This window comes from Palaemon carinicauda, chromosome 23 (assembly GCF_036898095.1).
Source record: "Palaemon carinicauda isolate YSFRI2023 chromosome 23, ASM3689809v2, whole genome shotgun sequence".
Lineage (NCBI taxonomy): Eukaryota > Metazoa > Arthropoda > Malacostraca > Decapoda > Palaemonidae > Palaemon > Palaemon carinicauda.
Genome location: NC_090747.1, coordinates 109,690,734 through 109,697,405, shown reverse-complemented (window position 1 = coordinate 109,697,405; position 6,672 = coordinate 109,690,734).

The window sequence follows — 6,672 nt, the reverse complement described above, 5'->3', positions numbered from 1 at the left end:
GCGGATTAATGCTGATGGTAGACTTTAGTCTGCTCGCTCAAAACAATCCAATCTAATGGAGGGTCGTGAGTAGTAAAGCTGTGCTGATCATGGCGATACACAAACCATTTCATCACGTTAAGATATCCCAACACACAAAACATACACACACACACACACACACACACACACACGCATATATATATATATACTTATAAACACATGCATTCATACACGTATATATATACATAAATAAATATATATATACATATATACATATATATACATAAAAAAAAAAATATATATATATATATATATATATATATATAAATGTGTGTGTGTGTGTCAAAATACCAACAGAGCGTTTGCATTGAAAGTATTCAAATGGTGAAGGAAGCTTGTCGATGTCATGAAACAATGAAAGTGAGAGAATGCACACATCGTGTTGTTTTTAAACTCTAGACACGCATTGAATACGAAACAAAGAGAGAGAGAGAGAGAGAGAGAGAGAGAGAGAGAGAGAGAGAGTTGCTTTATCAAATACAAACTATTGCTTTCTAACTAAATAGCACATACGTAAAACCATAAAAGTAATTTCGTACAAAATCATGATTAAGGTAAGTATATAAGTACATATTAATAACAAAATTTTACGTTTCTAATTTAAACCACCCATTTCCTTATAACACAAAATTTCTCAAACCAGTCAATTAATGACACAGAGATAGGCCATGAAATATTTCAATTGTAAGCATAGATATAAATACTTTTCAGATGACATAATCCAGGAACCTACCGATTTAACCTTGCAGGGAAATCCCTCTTATCTTATCCTATATCACCTAATCAACCATAAGTTCTTTTTATTTGCTGTCTAATTATTAATCCTCGCTGCCAGCAAGCAACCTATTATTCATTAAATGGTCGAATTTCGAAAGGTCACTTATGTTTAAAAGATTTGTTATTCTAAAATTTTAATATATATATATATATATATATATATATACATCTATATCTATATCTATATATATATAATATATATATATATATATATATACACATATGTATACATATATATACAGTATATATATATACACATATATATACAGTATATATACATATATATACATATATACACATATACATATATATACAGTATACATATAAAATATATATATATATATATATATATATATATATAGATACAGTATATAAACATATATATATACATATATATATAATATATATATACATAAATATACAATATATATAGATATATATACAGCATATATATACAGTATATATATATATATATATAATATATATATATATATATATATATATGTGTGTGTGTGTGTGTGTGTGTGTGTGTAACCCTCAAGCATGTAGTACTGGGAAGAACACACCAGCACAGAAGAATAAAATCATATGAAATCGACGATATTTCCTTTTATATATCAAGTGCGCATATATGGCGAGAACTATTTATATCCCATGGAAGTACCTTTCATAAAAAAAACCTTAGAAAAGTATTTCTTTCGTTTTCCCCTCTGTGTAAATGCTACATCCTTTGTCTATAACACTGACACTTTTCCTCAAAAGGGGATTACATTTTTCTGGGAAAAAATAAATATTTTTCTTTGATTTTTACTTGTTTCACGAAGTAATAAAAACGGAGTAACGTAAGTTCTTGAATACAATAGGAAGAAAGTTGCATCTTTCGAGCAATGTGAAGAAAGTTGTATCATTCGAACAATGTAGAGAGAGAGTTGCATCTTTCGAACAATGTGGAGAAAGTTGCATCTTTCAAACAATGAGAGAAAATTTGCCTTTTTCGAGCAATGTGAAGAAAGTTGCATCTTTCGAGCAATGTGAAGAAAGTTGCATCTTTTGAGAAATATGAAGAAGGTTGCATCTTTCGAGGAATATGAAGGTTGCATCTTTCGAGGAATATGAAGAAGGTTGCATTTTTCGAGCAATATGAAGACGGTTGCATCTTTCGAGGAATATGAAGAAGGTTGCATCTTTCGAGCAATATGAAGACGGTTGCATCTTTCGAGGAATATGAAGAAGGTTGCATTTTTCGAGCAATATGAAGACGGTTGCATCTTTCGAGGAACATGAAGAAAGTTGCATCTTTCGAGCAATATGGAGAAATTGTATCTATCGAGCAATGTGTATAATTAATATTTTGTTGAGAAACTAATTGAAATAAATTTATATTAGTGCAATTAAACAAGTATTATGTGAAATTAGCGAGACTCATCAGCTGGATTAATTTTCTTAAATAAAAAGATAAGTTTTCTACGTAGAACCTCGACCTTTAACCCAGTTGAAAAGTCAAAGTGACGGACGTGCGAGAATGATTTAAAGTGTATAAGGTAAATTTCATATATCATAAAGATTTCTCGAATTTCGAAAATTTTTATGAACTTGAAAAATTTAACGACTCTTAAGCTAAAGGATGGTGCTTAACGAATTAAAAATTTATATTCAATACCCATATCTAGAAATTTAGGGTTACCATATTTTAAAGGTAACATTTCATAATCATCGTCTACTTCGATTGTGTTATAGCTTATCAGTGGAATAAAATAAAAATATATTCAGAGCTGATTTTATTCCAAAACATCCTGCTAATTAAACTGATTTCTTTTAAAATTCGTTTCAGGCAAACAGCAAATATTACCCAAATTAAACTTTATTTTGAATGATTTCGTGTAGAACTCCTATCGACTATGTAAGAAACCAGTGCACACAATTCTGCATGTAATACTCGATGTTTATTTCTTTATATTCTCGTAGTCTTGATATTCTATATTCGTATTATCTAGTATCTGGTCTCTCTCACGCTTCCCCCAAAATCTACCTATGAATTCCTTCCTCTGGGATTGAATACCGATGGTAGGTTGCTGTTATTTTCCTAGTTATAAGAAACTAAATTCATACTGTCGAGATACGATTGTAAAATCAACATATGTTTTATGTTGATAAATATATATATATATATATATATATATATATATAAAGCACAATAATGTTAACAAATAATTAATAATGGTAGAATATTGTACTTACATTAATTTCCCGTTCTTGTAGTGATTATACGACGTCGCAGTTTCAATACAGATAGCTTGACAAGATCAATCTTCCGGTGCATGAAGATTCTGAAAAGAAAACAGGATTACTATAGGCCTTTTGAATCCTTTTAAGCAATTATATATTTCTTCTTTTGCGTATAGAATTGATAAAATCCCTTTAATATATAACTTTATATCAAATCATAACATTTAAAGTAAATTGAAATCCTTAAATAGACAATTCGTGGCAAAATACATAAATCTTCCAGAAATCTTTCTTTGTCGGTATTACCCCAATCCTAATGTTATAATGATGATAATTACCTTAAACCTAATTAGGAAGGAAGCTCCTAAAGTAATCTAATTTTGAAAGATATACAAGACTCTAATCTCAGTTTTATTTTAGGCACTACGATAAATTACTGTGCTGAACTTTCCACCCGTTTTAAAGACCTGCATCAATTTACCGTGGGTAATTGTTCAACTCTCTTACGATCACTATAATTGGGTGGATGAGATTAGAAGGTGGACTATATGCAATTAAGAAAGTCATTACTGTCACTGCATATTATATGTAGTCATTCTCGTTTTTAACTTCAAAGCTTGTGTCTACAATTACGACAGGAGTAAGAATACATGCATATTTAAGCATGCATTTTGTACATGTATCAAACCATGAAAGTAAAATTAAAATCTTGATTGAAGTTCGTATTTTTTAAAATGACCTCGTACAATGATGTCAATACACGGAAGAAATGTAGAACTGAAGATTGATATAAGTAAAACTAAGATAACCTTCAATGAAAAAGCAGACAACAAATAAGGGTTATGGACGAACCTCTAGAGATTGTTATTGAATGTGCGTTCAAAAGAAGGATAAGTATGGTTTGGAAAGCTTTTGGTAAACAAAATGAGATTATGATAAGTAAAATGCCATTTTCTCTTAAAAGAAACGTATTTAAACTGATTTCCCTACCACAACCCTACTCATCGAAATAGTGTAAAGCGATGAATCATAAAAAGTACGGCCTAAATATAATTCGAAGATTTACATTCACACGTCTACATCTTCCGATGTTTCGGAAGCAACTGATAAAAAATAACAACCATATCGTTAGCACTGTAAAATGATTCATCAGACAATTTCAGTTTGTAACCCCCCCCCCCATCTCTCTCTCTCTCTCTCTCTCTCTCTCTCTCTCTCTCTCTCTCTCATACAAGTATATTATATATTTGATAAACATCTAGTAGTGTTTTACTGAGTTCACGTATAGTTGACAACCCTTGTAGGTTTCTGAATCTCGTGATATCAACTGGGACCAGCCAATGCCGTTTCATTCTGAGACGGCAATGGACCAGCTGAGTGGACCTGCCGAATAGTCGCATGACTTAAAGCAGCCTATTCAAATCATTAAGTTACCTCTGCGAAGGGGCTATATTATATTTAGTGGTAATGGGAATAACGTCCATCCTGGGATGATACAAACGCTTATGAAATACCAAGAGATAAATGTTTTTGGATTATCAAGTTCTCAAGTTCATAATGTATATTATAAACTCACATCAGTGTAATAAATAAATGACTATACAGTACAGCTACTCTCAGTAGAGAATATCCAGAGAGAGAGAGAGAGAGAGAGAGAGAGAGAGAGAGAGAGAGAGAGAGAATGGATAAGGTCAAAATTTTACCTATTATTATTATTATTATTATTATTATTATTACTAAGCTACAATATTAGTTGGAAAAGAAAGATGCTATAAGCCCAAGGGTTCCAGCAGGGGAATAATAGCCCAGTGAGGAAAGGAAATACAGAAATAAATAGACTGTAAAAGAAGTAATGAACAATTAGAATAAAATATCTTAAGAACAGTAACACTAAAACAGATCTTTCAGTTGTAAACTATAAAAACTTGAAAAAACCAAAAGGAAGATAATTAAGATAGAATAGAGGAATAATCTGTGATAATTGTATACCAAGATATACCTAAATAACCACAATAATATTAATTTTTTAATTAATTCTAGATCTAAACAGGGAAAACGGTTACTTGAAAAACAGGTAATTGTATGATCAACTCGAATTAACAAATAATTGTCTGTTCTTTGCACAACAACGCTGACCATTTGCATGTATATTGAACGTGTGGTCGCAGTTTCCTTTTTATTCATGAAATGTCCGACCAGTTTAAATAATCGCTCTTTACTACAAATAGTTTGTTCAGCGTTGCATGGAATGTCGTGGACAATTCTATTCGAGACTTTATACTGGTTATTATCCTTTATTCTATTAGCACCTTCATTAGACATAATAACCCAAACATTAAAAGACTTGTTTATATAAAAACATAGAGGTAACTCCCTTAAATACAACATATGATTGTATGTTTTCAAGTAAAACAAAAACATCTATAGTACATAAAACATGGGAATACAGGTACACTTAAAAATTTGTAGTAAAAAATAATGTAAAAATCGTGGAATAAATGTTGCCTGGCATTTACCGTCTTCAAAACCGTTATATTGACGTTAAGGAGTGATATTACGGTCACCAACCTGTAAAAAATAATGACAAAGCGGGGTAAAAATTACGGTCGCCTGTATTTTACTGAAATACGGCTGAGAACAGTATATTTTTCACGGCGAATTTCCAATTAAGATCACGGTCGTTTTAACAGTGTGGGTAAATTATATGCCTCTCTCTCTCTCTCTCTCTCTCTCTCTCTCTCTCTCTCTCTCTCTCGCCAGGTTCTTCCATGAAAAAATAATTGGTTTGCAAAGTTCACAGAAAGATTACATGATATTTTCAATGAAGGGAACTCCTCGGAATAATAATAATAATAATAATAATAATAATAATAATAATAATAATAATAACAATAATAATAACAATAATAATAATCTAGCCTTCATAAGACGGAAGATTGTATTTTCCTTATCCAATTAGAACTTGCAAATAAAAACTATTCTGTGGATGTAAGAATAGTTCCCTTTTCAAAACATACTTTCAAATAAAGGATCGATTTTGAGAGACTGCGCATAAGCTCAACACCCCCTTCTTCTCAAACATTTTTGCAGTGCACCAAAAAGTTTAATTAAAGAACATTAGCGTAATAAATTGTGCTCATGGTTTACTGAACGTTTTACTTCATCAAAAAGTATCTCTGTTTAAAGGTTTAAAGGCCACTCATGATTGGCAGGGGCAAGGGAGAGTTGAAAATGCCCTATCGAGCAGGACAATGCCCTAGAGATTGACCATATATATATATATATATATATATATGTATATATATATGTATACTGTATATATATATATATATATATATAGAGAGAGAGAGAGAGAGAGAGAGAGAGAGAGAGAGAGAGACTACCATATATACATATGATCAGCGCCTAAGACCCCTCTCCACCCAAGCTAGGACCAAGGAGGGCCAGGCAATGGCTGCTGATGACTCAGCAGATAAACCTATAGGTTCTCCCAAACCCGACCTCCTTAGCTCACAAGGATGGTGAAATTGCAGAGAAAAAAGATTTAACGAGTTTGAAAGGGACTCGAATCCCAGTCTGGCGTTCACTGGTCAGGGACGTTACCACATCAGCATCCACAACCCGCTT